Below are 16687 nucleotides of genomic sequence, written 5' to 3' on the forward strand. Positions count from 1 at the left end.
TGAAGAACGCTCAAATGTATAGCCTACATTCACTTTGCAGTGCGTGTTTGAAACTGGCTTCTTTAAGGTGAAACACACATGCACACTACTTAAATCGTTCGCGCACTCTTAAATTACCGTTCTGTTATGTGCTCACACTCATCCTATTGTTTTAAGCCTTGCATTAGGCTACTTTTTTTCTTCCGTGAGCAAGAGATGTTAGACAGTCACCATTCGCTTACATTGAATGGAAAAAAGATTCAATGTGAGTCAATGGTGACTGATTAGGCCCATGGCATTCTGCCTAACGGAAGAAAGTCCATAAGTTTTGAAACAACATGAGAGAATATCTGGCTGTCTCAAATTGTGAGCTTTACTATACTAGACATCAATTCTGGATATCATATGCGCGTGCATCACGATCTTGGTAGGCATGCAGCTCTATAGAACTGACACAGCTTGTGCGTTGGTTTCAGTTGGCTTTTCATTGCGACTGATGCGAATCTTTCCCAAAGCTTCAAGTGTAGGTAGGCTACTGTTGTTCAAATATGACGCACAAACCAGCAGCGACAGTTATTGTGTCGTTACTGGTCTGCGTGATTTAGTTAAATCGCTCTTTAGTTGCTTATTAGCCTACCACTAAAAAAAATATATGCCACGGTAAAACGTTTCCGTTAAAATACCATAGTTACTTATTGTTGGGGGTTAAGGGAGTGTTGTTAACACCATTCAACGTCTGACGCATTGGTTTAGTCTCAAACTTTGTTTATTTAGTTAATGCTAACTTGGTTGAAACGTTTATTAATAATAAATTATCACAAATTCAGTTGTGAAATTACATATTAAAATAATGGCGTTTGTTTTAAGAGGTTAAACTGACAATGTTACAACCTTCACAGACTCCCCTTGCTCTGCCCCAACTGTACAACGCTAACAAATGAAAATGGAATCTCCTTTTTAAACCATGTTAGAAGCTTCTAGATTTTTTATATATTATAAAAAAAATGTGTCAGTGTTGGCCAATATCATACTTTTATAGTAGTTTAGCAACACTAACTTTTGGGATTTTAGTGGAAAAGTATAGTTACCATGGAAATTAGTTGTAAGGGTAGCTGTGTACTGGTTGTCTCCCTTGTGTTAATGTGAAAAACTTATCAAGTGTCTTTCCAGACACGCAGGTACATTACTGATGCTGATATCAGGTGGCAAATCGCTGCAATGTTTTATGCAGTTCAGTGTCACACCCGCAAACAACAACAGCAACAACAAAAAAAGAGATATTGCATAGTATTGTCTGTCAGCTTTGGACGACAGCCCAGTTAGGCACACACTCACCTGTGCTTGATGGCAAACCTGCCCTTCTGTAGGCATGAGACCCCCTCCCACCCCAACAATACTCAAACAATCAACCGTTTAAGTTAATGTGTAACATGCTATCAAACTGACCCTTTTGGGGCCGGCTTTGATGCTACACCTGCTTCTCTTCTGACCCCGGCTTGAAATTTCACCTAGATATGTCCCTATATAACTCTGATCACATGATCTGTGGCTCTAGACTCGCGTCTCTGAAAGCCTGTGATTGAGTTTGAATTTCCAATGCCATGTGTTTGCAGTTTCTTAGTGTCCCATGGAAGCTAATGAAATTGCTAGAGGAATGTGTTCCTGAATGCCTCTGCATCCGGACATCTGTTTGATGTGCTCAGTGTAACATCATCTAGGGTGTATTGTATCTAGCACCTCATCCAGCGTCTTGGAGATGGAGTCCGCCACCTTTCGGTGTAATTATTAGTTTTTTTCTCTCAGTTTTTTCTTGTTTGGTTGTTGATGTCTGAGATACTGTATCAATACAGATTTCCCGATTTGATTAGATAAAAGTTTTTGATTCTATTTGCTACTTCATATCGAATTAAAGTAAACTTTAAAATGCATTTTTTGTGTAAATCTTTTTTTTATAACAATATCTAAAATCATCATAAAATCACACTTAAGTTTAAACTCTTGTGAAAAAGAATGACAAGTCTTGTTGAATGATTCATTAGAAGGACCCGTTCAAAAGAATCATTTGTTGTTTGAATCAGACCGCACTAGATGCGCTGTTTGTTTTGATTCACTATGAAGAACTAGTTCATAAGAGTTGTTTATTCGTGAAGCACACCACACTGGTTATTGCATGCAAATACATTTTTGGCCAATATTTTGTTCTACTTGGCTTTTTTTTTTTTTTTTTTACCATATTGCATTTAATTCAGACCGCAAACTAGGGTAAAATGCTTTCTTTTGCTGTGTGGTTGGAGATTCAGTGGCGTTGATGCAGGAAACACTTGCATATCCTTATCAAGATTAATGAAATCCTTATCAAGATTGTTCTAATGTAGATTGTGATTAATCCCAGCCCTACTTATTATGTGCTTTAACTTATCATTTTTAGAAGTTAATAGAAAGCCAAGCTCTCAGTTCCTTGTTTAAAGTATGAAACTGTCTTTTTGTGGTAATTTTTTTTTTTATGCAGACTTGGATCTAGTAGGTTAGTAATATCCTCACCTGTCAGTTCTAGTCCCTTGCAGTTGTTTAACATAGATTTGTTTTACAATTTTAGTGGCTGTGTAACTCCACAGCGCACGAGTGTAAGAGACGGTACCCACGAGAGCCTCTGTGGTGGCACAGTGAATGTTTTCGATAGAGACGGCAGCTGTATCCGTCCGTCAGAGTGGAGGACCACTACGCTTCAAGGCTAAACCGGCAGCGTCAGCCACACCTGATTGGGAGCTTGCTGGGCAGTTGCTAGGAGACTGTTACATGGGCCTTTAGTAAACAATTATCTATTGCCCTCCGAGTTCCCTTCCCCCTTAACTGATCTTTCAGTGGAGCCACTCGTTCTCATCTCACCTGGGAAAGGAGTGCTAGAGCCTCACAACTGATTACACTATTGACTGCGTAATTAGCCAGTCACAGCTGGCTGCGTCTCCGGTCAACAAAAGCAGTAATTGTCCAGTTCAGCTTTAGAGCAGGTGGCTGCTGATTGGGACTGATTATAGATCGCTGCTCCCCCAAGGCCCCAAAATGTCCAAGTAAGCAATGTCCATCTTTTGTTGTTGTTGTTGTCTTTTATGGGGGTTGACCAGAAGCCAGTAAAGTTGTGGGTGTCACGTCTTCACATGCTGCATTGTGAAAACGGTGCCAAATTAGTAATAAATAAAGAAGGGTATGACCGGTACAAATTAGATGTATGCAGTTGGATGTGTTTTTTAGGGAGCATTTACGTGAAATAAGTTCAAAAACAGCTAGAAAGAGTGTGACTGTTAATGTTACTATTGTATTTTTAACATGATGGCTTCTTAAACATAATGCTTGTGGTGGGACACTTAAAAAAACAGCACAAAAAGCTATACAATAGCCAAAGATATCCGTTGTTGCGATGTTGCAGTGGTCCCCCTTAAATGGTTGAGTTTAAACACCCTTATGAGAATTGTATTAGCTATTAGCATGCTAATTAATGCATCACACATATCAAAACGATGACCGCACTTTACATTAAGGTTCTATACAATAACATTGGTAATAGTGATGGCTATCATGGACAATAAACAAAACATTAATCTAATTAATAAATGCTGTAACAGTTACCAAAAACATATAAACCCTCACTAGAAGACTAGTCAGTTATTGGATGACTGGTTGACCGCTGTGACACATCCCTAGCTCGAATAAATGGGTCAAGGCAGAGTCGCTATTGTTTTAACTGGCTGCAGTATTCGCAGTCATCTGCAGTGGTTGTGATGTTACAGGAAGAGCCAGTATTGATTCCTCTCTCTCCATGGAGACCCGCTGTGGTGATTCACCAGGAAGTTTAAGATCATGAGGAATCTCTAGCTGGATGTGAGATGCTCTTTCTCTCTCTCTCTTTCTATCTCTCTTCCTCTCTCTCTTCCTGACCCTGAAATAGCTTTTTGTTCTGCCACAACAATAAACATTTTCTTTCTTGTGACCTGGGGCAGAGCAGGGCTTTTTGAACCAATGTCTTCCCATTAAATGAAGGGAAAGGCTGCATTTTTCCCTCTATTGAATGTAGCAGTCATGGTAGAGGTATTTTTAGCAGCAGAGAGACCGGACCAATTAAGAGGCGATGTGCCCGAGGTGACTTTATGAAGCAACCTCTTATGGTACAACGTTGTTTGGAAGAGTTTGTCTTAGGATATTTTGCAGTCTGTGAACACAGACTAGTTTTCACCAGGCGTTTAAATTGTGATGAAGCATATAAAGAGAGAACATCTTTGTGAGGCATACAGGCACTTCCTACTCCATCACTCCTACACGATGGACTCCTTAAAAACCATAAAAACAGTCTACTTGGAATAGAGATTGCAGAAGCGCCTCTGCCAAAATGCTGCTAATCCATTAATGAATAAAACGGTTGAACTGGAAATACACTTCATGTTAACATGACTACAATGGTTGGGTTCTTCTGACGAGGTTTAAGGCCCATTCACACTGACGTTGATATCTATACCGATACCTATGACAAAAAAAGTTTCAATAATTGTGAGAAATTACATTACGACAGCAAATTAGAATCCACACAGCTTTAAAAAGCTTGTGAGCATTTGAGGTGGGAGAATGACATGGTTTTCATTATCGTTCTTGGTGTGAACAAGCCTTTAGCCCTGGCATCGGGAGGGAAAGCTGAAGGTAAAGCACTCTTCTTTTGTGCAGTACTTCAGCTGAGTGCCCAAGAAAGCATGTGGGTGCTGCTTTTAGTCTATGTTGAGATCTTGAGCGTCGCCCTCATGAAGAAGTGCAAGATAAACAGGTTCCCAACAGAAGAGCTTCCATTAGGTTGAATGTACCAAGCCACCAGTGGTGGACATGATTGTATTAGGCAGTGCAATTATAATGGACTTTCTGTCTCCCCTGAGAAGGGTCATAGAAAACATGGGGTCCTTTCAGTGAGAAGAGGTGGGAGTTAGCGAGCTTAACCCTGATGTCCCTTTCCAATAACACTGGAAGCTAGTGTGTGTGTGTGTTTCTATTGTTAGCTCCTGGTGCTCAACTAATTGTTTTCAACTACCCATGATGCTCTACCTCCCTTGTACTGGGTTCCTCCTTTGCTTCAGCACAGTTTCACAATTCACAGTGTGATTGATGACTTGCAACTACATGAAGTGTGTGTTTGTTCTTTCTGCCTGTATGGATTTGTTCAGGAAGAGCCTGATTGTTTTTGCCATGTTGGTGTACGTGGATGTGGTGCATGTGCGATTGTGTCTGACTAATGCATGCGCACCTTCCTGAGAGAGCCAGTGGACTAATGAATTGCGAGCAGGTGTGCTGCAGTGATTAAAGTGCATTACCACACAGCAAGTTTAATTCCCGCTTGACCCCTGACCTTGTTCAAAATGATAATGATTGTAATGGAGTGGGAGCTCATGTGGCCGTTACCTCGCTGGAGAGACCGGCGCCATACTAGCTTGCTATACTGCAACTAGGTCTTTTCACTGAGACATGAAGCTACTTAGCAATGGAGTAATAGGCAGTACAGTAACTGGACAAGACAGACAGAGAGACAACTGGCTTGTCAGATGGTTTGATGATGAGCTAGCAGTCTAGGGTGTCAAATGGCCGTCTCACTGTAGTAACCGAGGGACTGCTTGCCAAATGGGTGGATGCCCATGTGCAGTTTGATTATGGAGTAGTGTTATTCCATATTCGGGCTCATAACACTAGTGTAAGAGCAGCTATCAGGTGCAATAGTTTCACAGATGTGGTTGATGTTTAGATAAAAAAATTTTGGACGCTTGCTTTAGATTAGTATGGCTGGGCAACTGTGCAATACACATTTTGGAAGGACTGAGAGCTGTGAGAATTGATCCAGGCCGGCGTCTTTGGGAGATCTGTGAGCTGTGCCCACTGGGATATGGCAGCTTCCAACCTCACAGCCTGTTTCTGTTGCTGCCAAGCAGCCATGCTAGTCTCCGTTTCTACAAATGCTGCAGTTAAACCGAATCTGAAATTGAGAAGATCTGAATGGTCACTGCTGTGCATATTGGTGATTGATGTAACTTGCCTTTTTTGTCTATGCTATGCTGGGCTGTTCTATACTACACATCTTAAAATATATATTTTTACACTCTTTGTACAGTCAAGTACATTATAAGAGTATATTGAAATTCCTTGCTTAAATCTTTTTATCCAAAGTTTTAAGTCGAATATTATATGATTATATGATCTTCGATAACATCAGAAAAATAGGGATGTCCTGAGTTGATCTCATGGGTCGCTATCGGGGCCGATTAAGCATTTTTTAAAAACTGATCTGTATCTGTGATCCAAGCCCAATCCTTTATTTTACGTCAGCTGTCACACGTGTCGTGCAGTAGATGGCGGAAAATACACCTTCAAGTGGGTTTAAAAAGAAACCTTTAAAATGAAAAGAAGCTCGAATGTGCGTGAGGTCTGCTCGAGCGGCTCACACACGCTTGTTCGAGCTTCCGTGTTTCGTGCACACTTAAATAAATAAATGACTTTTACTAATGCAGTCTGAGACATCATTGCAATTATTCTGATTATTGTACATACAAGAAGTTTATATCAGTAGAGTAGCCCCATGTTCATGATAATTGTGACCATTGATAGACCGTTGATAATTGTTCATAAGCCGTTTACCTTCTCTACTTTTGTAGCAGATGTTTACAATGTCTTCAGGGGCACACAAAAAAAACGTGATCGGGACATCCCTATCAGGAGAATTTATATATATATATATATATATTAGGGGTGTAACGATACCTTCATTTCACGATTCGATATATATCACGATAGTGTTGTCACGATACTAGAATTTCTAACTTCGATACGATACCTTGAAAAATATCGATATTCGATACCATTTTCGATACCACAGAGAAAAAAACTGCCACAATATTAAGGGGGTATTTTTTTTTTAATTTAAAGCTAAATATAAGTCTAGAACATGACAATGAGGTATATTTTACAGGAACAAAAATGTCCTGAGTTCTATCTGTTAATATTTTTTAATTGGACCAGGGCTAACATGACCCGTTGTATTTTTATAACCTACTGTTATCAAAGATTAAAATATAGCCTGCTGTAACAAAAAAGCACGTAACAGTATCAAATTGGAGGATAGAGTGTCAGTAATTTATAATAATAAGATTAAACATTCAATTTTCAGTTAAAGGCATTTCATTATTGAATTCAGAGATGCCATTGTCTAGCTGTTTAGTTTAATTAATATCTGTGTAATCAAATTGATGATAATCGCTAATGAAGGCAAATTGCAGAATTAAATAATAATTTTCTGAATAAAGTTAAATAGGCACAAGTTAATTTACATTTGACCACAGTTAAAATATTTACTTGTCTAAGATTCCTCAGTCAGATTATGTTAACTTTAAGAATTACGGTGAAAAAACGAGACAACACTCATATCAACAACAATACTAGGCCATCTTGGTTAATGTTTCAGAAAAGTTAAAATGAGAAGAGTTACAGTGTTTCCTTTAGGATTTTTTTAGCAGTGGGGAAAGGTCTGTCCAAACAACAAACACCCCTGATGCTGAGCGTAGCCTATGCTTGCTAAATGGTACCCCTGGAGCCTGTTCCTTAAGTCTGTTTTCACCTATAAAATAATTTAAAAAATGAGTGATGTGAGGGATTATTGATTGTCAAACAATCTTTTGGGTGCCCGCAGCCCGCTCGCAGTGTGAAGCGCGTGTCTGCGCTATTCTCTGACATACCCGCTCGCAGTGTGAAGCGCGTGTCCGCGCTATTCTCCGACATGCCCGCTCGCGGTGTGTAGCGCGTGTCCACGCTATTCTCCGACTCCGATATGCCCACTCGCGGTGTGTTTTTACGCGTGTCCGCGCTATTCTCCGACATGCCCGCTCGCGGTGTTTTTTATCAATCAACCAAAGCCGGTCGCGGGGGCGCCGCCCTCGCCATCTTTCCATTCACTTCACTTTTGCTATTTAACCAGAGCGAATGAGACGAGTGCGTCACGTGTGGTGTTTGTCAACGCGCCTTTGGAGAGTGAAAGTGAAAGTGACCGCTCGGCTAGTATCGATACTTCGGGAAATTAGTATTGGTACCGTTCAGATATTTCAGTATCGATATTTATCGAAATATCGATATTTTTGACAACACTATATCACGATACTGAACTCACGATACGATATTATTGCGATACGAAGACATATGATAAAAGGTTAACAAAAAATGTACTGTTGATTAAAATGCTAACTTTGATATTACATTGTGGGTTTAAATGAACAGGTTTGGACTTGGTGCTTGTAATTCAAGGACAATGGTGACACCAGAATAAAAATATTCATGATTCTGAAGCTGACCATTGCATTATTATACATTATAATCAACATTATATAGTAGTTTAATGTAGTACTGACACTAAAACTCTGAAAACATGGTTTTTTTCTTATACAGTAATTTCTATTTTGGGTGAACTATCCACGATACATATTGTCACTATCCACGATACGTATTGTTGCATTTTTGTATTGCGATATATTGTGGCACGATATATTGTTACACCCCTAATATATATATATATATATATATATATATATATATATATATATATATATATATAAATAGATACTGTACATGTTTGATGGACATAATAGTGAGTTTGCCTGTAATTTCAATTGATTTTGTCCACAAAATGAGCTACTACAAGGTGTGACAAATTTTACATTTTAAACCGTTATATGCATATCTTTGTGGTTAAGCGATTTTAGCTCAGCCAGGGAGACTAACAAATAATTTCCATGAAGAATTTAGGAAGTAGAGCTTAAAATTGTATTAATTTATTAATATGAAGTATGTTTGTTTATTATACAGTATATAGATTAGGTTTGCTGCGATAGTCTGTGTTGACTGTTACCGGTGTTCACTGTTCAGCCACAACACGTCACATCCCTAATATAGATTAATTTATAATTTATAGTATTTTTCTTTCTATATCTTTATTTCTTTCTTAATTTCTTATTATTAATCTATATTTTTCTAGAATGGTTAAAACGATCTGTGACATCCCAAAACATTTTTTATTTAAGCTGTAATGTCAACCACTTTTAATTAGTACTTTACAGGTTACATGTTTTAAAAATACTTTTGCATATGATCTTATATTTTTTATAAAAAATATAATAATTAGTAGTTTAATGTTTGGGTTCTGGCTCATTTATGTAGTAGCTACATCTGGTAGGAAACTTAGTTTTGTGTGTGTGTGTGTGTATGTGTGTGTCCTCTGCCTTCCCTTTCTGCTTAATTGGCACCCAGAGGGGAGGGGTTTGTTGTATTGTCATTGCTAATGATCTTGTTGGCATAGCAGCGGAATGCTAAATGGGTCGTGTGTGTACACTCACCCAGAGCGTGCCCTGCGTTGGCCAAGTCCACTGCGTTGGCCAAGTCCATGCAAGCATAAATCTGCATCTCTCTTAATGCTCCTGCCTTTTAGACTCACTGTCCAACTTGCACAGTGTCTCATGGGTATGCAAGGTTAACTAGACGCCTTGTAGTCGATGATGGTGTTTTATTATTGTGTCTGTAGGAACTCAACCCCCGTGTGGGAGTTTGCTGAAAGAGGGGAGGTTACCGAACGCAGAATATCATTTACTGGCTCCAGGGCCCACAGTGCACGCCGGGCTGCATCTTCCTGTCCTCCCAGGGCCATAATACCACTTAAACAAAGCTGTTGTCTGCTTTTGTGCTCTGGAAGCCTGGTGGAAAATGACAATTGACTGAGTCGAAACAAGTCGTGTCATATGGACGTTGTTGTGTGGAGAGGTCACTGCTGCAGTGTAAGAGGGATTTCTGGGTTGGAATAGCCAGGGATTGCTTATACAAGGTGACGATGGGTGGAAATACCTTTCACGTTGGTCTCTGGAAGAGGGACTAACAAAGCCACCTAGAAATCCCTTTTCAGCTTTTTGTTTGTGGCTGAAGGTAGGGTTGCCTCTAGTCGAGGGTGGATGGGAAAGATTTTCCACATTGTTCTCGGAATGAGAGACCATCAAAGCCACCCAGAATCCCTCTTGAGCTACAGGTTGAGTTAGGGTGTTCCACCAGGTTCTTCCCCAGCAATTTCTGCTAGCCCGTTTCTTTGATCATGTCCCCTCCCCACCCTGCTCTCCTGTCATTACCCAGATCCAAGGAGCTGTTTCCTTTACTTTAATTAGACTGCAAGCTCAACGTTGTTTTCCTCAGAGAGTTGTTGTGGCTGGTCTTGTGAAAAAAGCTGGATACTTGCAACAAATAAATGGGTTTGTGTGGGTTTGGAATTTGATCGATAAAAGGTTGACCGACAAGGAGAGGGCGAGAAAAAGAGCACAAATGAAACGACCTGGTCACCCCCTATCCGCAGTGTGGCCGAAACCCCTGTGTATCGGTGATGGAGTAGGGGACACCTTTCTCTTGTGGGTGATTGATTACAGAGCTGGCTTTTCAACTTCCACTTCCCACCGTTGAGGGCGTGATGTGGACCCTGTGAGGTGACTGGACCTCCCTTACACCCCCGAACACTCCCAGACCAAGTCTAGACTTGGTTGACACAAACATGACCTTGTCATGGTGGGGTGGGTAACAGCCATCACATCGCTCATCGCCTGCTCTAGAGGGCTGGTGAGAACAAAGTACTCTCGTTTGTGATCAAATCTATGCTGCAGGACCCTGGGGATGAACTCGAATCAACACTGCCTTAATAAATTGATCTATACTGCGGAATTGCACTGTACTTCCCTAAAGGGGGATGGGCTTTCTTGGGCTCTAATGTGCTGAATTTAGGTTTTATCCAACATTATGCTTCCAACACCAGCTACCTCACAATACAATCTCATTGGGGGCTGCACTGATTAACACTGGTTTCAGAGTTTATGCTTATTTATCTGGCCAATTGTATACTTTCCTACAATTCTAGGATATTATTGCTTTAAAAGGACCTGAAGTATCTTTGAAAAAGTTTTCTTTAAATAAATTACAAATAAAACAATAAATAAAATCAATAATTTTAAATGCTACAAGTTAATCTAGGCATCACAACATTTAACGGTGTTTAGATTAACTTTTTAGTGAGCGTTAGATGATGACAGGCAATTTTAATGTAAAAATAGAGACCGTGAACATGCGCAATTTAATAAACAATATCAGCTGCTACCAGTGAATTACTTGTTTATTATTGATCTATCATTGCCATACAATGTATTGTGATTAGAAAATGAAATGCACTTGGATTAAATATGTAGAATTTATGTTTAGCTAATTCAATCAGTCATTTTCCAAACTGGAATGAGGATTTCCTTATTGCGTCAAAAAAATCCTGAGGACACGTTCTGATCTAAAACTAACAGACAGGAAACCGTCGTCTCTTGTTTCATCCTGATGATACCAAAAAAAGAAGCCTTTAATTGGCCTGGTTGTGTCTTACATTTTGTGGTAATTGAAGGTTGTGGTCAGTATTATCCACTGCCTCTCCTCCACCCTCAGTTTGGCCCAAATCTCTGTCAGTCAACAGTTCAGCTAAAAAGATGGGATTGACATCCCAGATTAATGGAGATTATATGCTGCAGTCGTTTGCCGTGGAATGAATAAATGACCTGCGGGTCCCCTGAGGACAATCAATCAAAGTCTGGAACGGGTGCGACTGCCGCTTAGACTTTAGGTGGAGGGTTTTGTTTGTTTGCGAACGTGTAACTGAATACAGCGTATTAAATATATTGTTTTAACTTGACGTTTAAAAAAATTACAAGTTGTGGTGGGTAACTTGTTCACTTAAAATAACCCTGTATTATTAGTTTCAAGTTAATCTGACCTTGATCTCTGCGTTTCTCGGGGGCATTTACATAATATATAGCTATTACATCATCAATGGGCTCCATCTACCGGTAACTGTTTTTGAACGCAAATACGGCAAGTAAACCATTCGATGGAGCCAAAATGAACAACATGTATGAATCTCTATGTGCATTAAGTTGGACTATTACAAAAAAAGACCAAAAAAAATAAAATAAACCATGGGACATGATGCTGTGGCTAAAGATGTCCTGCTGAATGTGAATGGATGTAGCAAAAGTTGCAGTTTTGCTAATGCTAATTACAGCTAATCGCAATATCCATAAGTTAAATATTTGTTTTTTAAACTGCTGTGAACCTAGTAACGTGTCAGTCGGCACTCGGCGGAGAGGGTGGGGATTGTATCTTCCTGCCAGGTCAGAAAAGGGAAGTTTGCCTCTCTTGGCAGTTCCTCCTCCAAAAGCAGATGAGGAAATGAAGTACTCGTTTTCTCACTGAGGTCACAAAGGAGCGGAGACCCATATTTTTCAAGGTTTCTGTGTTGATCTCTTTTGGACTCTCCTCCACAGTCTAGATTAAGTTGTCTAATTCTTTCTTCTTTCGTTCACTCTCTTTGCAGGATATTCAGCGGCACTGAAGGCTTTGGTACTTTTAGATAAGGCGTGTGAAAGCTCTCAGACTGCCTCGCCGTGCACTCTGTCATCTGGACGTCACTTGTTCGTGACTGCCGGTGGAAAACACTTTACCCTCTAAGCTAGATCCCGATATCATCTAGTCATGTGATCATCAGATGATTAAACGTAACATTTTTTTAATGTAAAAATCATATGGCTTGCACTCAGTAGGACCTTGTGTGTGTGTGAGAAGCGCTGCAGCCGATTGTGTGTGTGCTGCTACCAATTGAAACTGTGGCGTGGGAGCCTTTTGAAGCTGATGAGAAGCCTGATGAAAGGTCTCCAGGGTCAGTCTTAGCTTCTCTCACTTCAGCCCCCTCTAATTTCAGCCCTGCCCCTCTTTAAACTGCCCCATCCACTGACTGTGGGAACCTGCACCTGTGGCTCCCTCCACCACCACCCCATTAGCCACCCACCTACTTTACACACAAACACTGAGGGTGTTTACAGGCTTAACGTCCCAACAAGACTCCAAGTATGCGATCGGCCAAAGGTTTGCTTGTGATGCGTACCGGCCCAAGTACGTCCATGCCAGGCGTTCTGCGTTCGCTTGTTCACAGCCTGCTATAAATATCCTTGCTATCAGTGAAAGTAGTCGACGATAAGGAGGGAAGAATTACTTTTAGTGAATCGACAACATGTATCTCCAAGGGAGCTTGTTTGGGTGCGCTTGTGCCGCCGTTGTGTGTTGGACCACTTCTAGGGGTCGGAGCGTGTGTGTGTGGCCAGAGGAATGTTCTCGGAGTGTCACGAGACTCAGGTTGATGGTGTCTTGCAGTGATGGGTTTTAGATGGAGGTCTTTGTTCACTGGTCACCTCCCCCACTAGTCTTTATCCCCATCTAGCCCTTTGGGCAGCTGTCACATAATCCAGCTAATCAGAGACCAAGTGTGTGGGAACAGGGCCGTCCCCATGTTACCGTGTCTCTCTCTCACACACGCGCGCACACACCCTGACATTCTGACCTTTCTCCTTGGGTACGCGCATACCATGCTCTAGTACGCATGACCGCATGTGCGCGGCCAACCAGATCAATCCAGCATATTCATTTACTGATGGAGCTTTGGAGCAAATCCACATTTACAGATAAGAGTGCGCACACAAACATGCGCACTTCGTGTCCACGCAGATGCTCGCTACCACGAGACCCCACTAATACGCTCTCTCACGCTGACCGCCCCCTGTGTTGGGGGATGGGAGGAGGGGTCAGAAGCCCTGCAGCATGTCGTGGGATGATCCACGTTCATGTCAAATAATCCATCTTTTTAAGACGCATCTGTTGTACGTCTGCATGGTTATGTGGCCCACCCACTCCAGCCCATCCAGACAGACCTGGTGCTGCTGCTAATCCCTGACTGCATCCACCAGACCGGCCCACAGCCCCCAACCTCTCCAACACACACATCCACGCCATCTGGCTCCGCCCCTCTCACTCCACCTCTGGAGACGAACAAGATGGGTGTCTAAATCTAGCAGTTCGCATCGCTCTGTGCGTTTACGTGCGATTTTAAACTCTGCTTTCAGTCGGACTAAAGCAGTATTCAGTCTTTTTAAAATGACATGGTTTTTGTCAAGTTGGACTAACAGATCTATATATTGTGATGTATCTTGTAGGGGGGTTGCACAGACTAGTCGATTAGTTTACGTAAATACTCTGACATGCCGCTTTAAGCTTGATGTTGACTAGTTGCTGATCATGGCCTATAGAGGGCGCAACAGGATAAGAAATCTTTTAAAGTCCACTTTTACGCTCTTGTTTCCAAAAGTTAAAATGACATAAATGCATACTCCGAGATCGCTCCACAAGATATGTTTGATTATACCATCTGGATGCTTAAATTTGGTCAGGTGAATTGACGTTTTAAACAGCTTATTGTACACGTAAGTTAATGGCCGCTCTAAACTAGTGCGCCGCTGCATTGTAACACACACACAGTAGCTTGCACGCGTTCAAAACACACGCACAGTAACATTCAGGAGCGCAGAAATGTATTGTCAAAACTGTTCTGTGATTTATCAGTAAAATAGCTTAGAAACTGAAAAGTTGTTGCATATATTTCTTAGGAACTAAAACCCACAGCTTCATTATTAGTAGAGACGCTGCCAGGTATAATTAATTCACATGCAATCGCTCTCTCACTAATGCATATATATATATGTAATCTTTACTGTGCTACTTTATCTGTATCTGATTTAGAACATGCAGAAATTCGTGAGAAATATAACGACCCAAAGACAAAAGAACTGATAAAAATAAGCTGTCTCAGCTCGTGGTTCAGGCTTATTTGTTCATTAGTGACGTCATAAAAAAATCTGCAGTCGTTTAAACCCCCTAGTTGCTTGGCTTCGTCCAGCATGTATACACATAATTGGACTATCAATTCAACCTTGCTGGTATTTTTCAACAACTTTGTTGTTTAACATGTGAACGTGTATCTTTGAGCTCGTAAAAGTCAATGAAGTAAATACAATGCTCAGCCAATGGAAATATTTCCACTGGTTTGATTTGATTAGTGTTCACATAAAGGATGACAACTATAGCGTAAACTGTAACTATATAAAGTTTTAGTATTTGTTCTAACTCTAAGAGAATAACACTTTTCAGTATGTATTTGCACAGCTAAAAGTTTAAGACCGGAGATGTAGCTTTAGCGGTTGGCACATGACCTTTTTTCGTTCCATCATTTTGTGTAATTTTTCAACATTCCCTGTCAATATAAATGATATAATTGACCAAAAACACTTTCAGCATAGTATTTTGCTCATCATTGAGGTTGTTTTTGTTTGTGTACGTGCACAAGCATTCAGTTTATTAACAATAGAGAACCATAGTGGCATTTTAAACCTTTGGCTCATCTCTTAAAACAGATCTCCAGCACCTTATCTCTTGTTTTTATGCATGACCATAAGACTTAAACCATGTCCTAACTACACACAACGCCGCGACAAACGATAAAAGGTATCTTTTCTAGGTTAATCAGAGTTTTTGTCCTAACAAAGAGCAACACGTGACGATTCTAGAAATGATTTCCATTTTTTTTTCGATGTCGCGGCTAGTACAACAAACTCAAAGTGTGGCAATAATCATCTCAGGTACTGTTTATGTGCTTTATTTATTGTTAAAAGCGTGTAATGTGACTTTGAATTTCATTTAGTGCTCCCAGCTTTGTAGCCGTAAAAACAACGATGGATAATCCACCTCAGATCTTGAAATTAAACAAATGGAAACAAGATCTTTCAAACTGTGAACAAACAAGTGTATTCTTTGACAAAGATTATAAAAAATACATACAGAGTTACTAAAACAATGTTTAAATGGTGTAATATTTGATTATGTACTTAACCATCTTCTTGCGAGTGCCGTCAACATTAATAGCGGGTGCTGTGCACCTGCCGCGAGAGCTCTGATTGGTCTTCTGATTGGTTGTAGGTTTTGATTGATTTTGACGCATCTCGTAGTCGCGTCGCGTCGCAATTTTCTTGTCTGGTTAGGACACGGTGTCATGTTTGCAGTATTTTGAATGCTGTGAGCTAGAGAATTGGAGTATGAAAAGATACATTTTTAAGAAAATCAGTGAAGATCTAAAAGTGGTGTCATGTACCTGTCTTGAATCGGGAATGAGAACAAGGTGTGAATGAACTTGTCGCATCAGTTAAATGTTTCTTTACTGTCCTTTTTTGATTTCATGAAAGCTTAAAAATTATGGCTTGGTCAGGTAGGGACTGTAGGTGATATTCTAGTAGATGGTCTCTCAGATATCAGAGAAGCATCAAGAATGCTTCCAATTTTAGTTTGAAGATCCAAGGTGTGGCTGAAAACATCTCCCTCCCTCCATCTCATGTGTAACCTAACTCAACTCTTATAAATGCTACCTCCTGTCATGAGAGAGGACTGTAATGGAGCTTTAGTATCTATGTCGTTTTATTAGCACTGCTTGCTAAGGCGAACATCTCTATTTCTATTGCTCATACTTGTGGTTAGGGATTTGAATAAACCTCTAACCCTCAGTATTACATTTACATTTAGCAGACGCTTTTAATCTAGTGCGCATTAAAACTGTGTAAATCATCTGACACTGTTTCTACTAACTCAGATTTTTCTGTTTGCTTAGAGTTGTGCTATTTCTTTTTTGATTTGTCACCTGGAGGATATAAAACAGGTCATTTATATTTGGAAAAGGTACCTGACCCATATCTTTTGACCTGGGTCATTT

At 40.4% G+C, this 16687-nt stretch overlaps 1 protein-coding gene across 2 annotated transcripts in view; it reads left to right on the forward strand.

The window, feature by feature from the left end:
- Positions 1–16687, forward strand: part of jag2b (jagged canonical Notch ligand 2b) — a 51537-nt gene that overhangs the window by 1215 nt on the left and 33635 nt on the right. The gene's annotated exons all lie outside the window — the stretch shown is intronic.

The sequence above is a fragment of the Phoxinus phoxinus genome (genome assembly GCF_949152265.1).
Source record: "Phoxinus phoxinus genome assembly, chromosome: 16".
NCBI classification, from domain to species: Eukaryota; Metazoa; Chordata; class Actinopteri; order Cypriniformes; family Leuciscidae; genus Phoxinus; species Phoxinus phoxinus.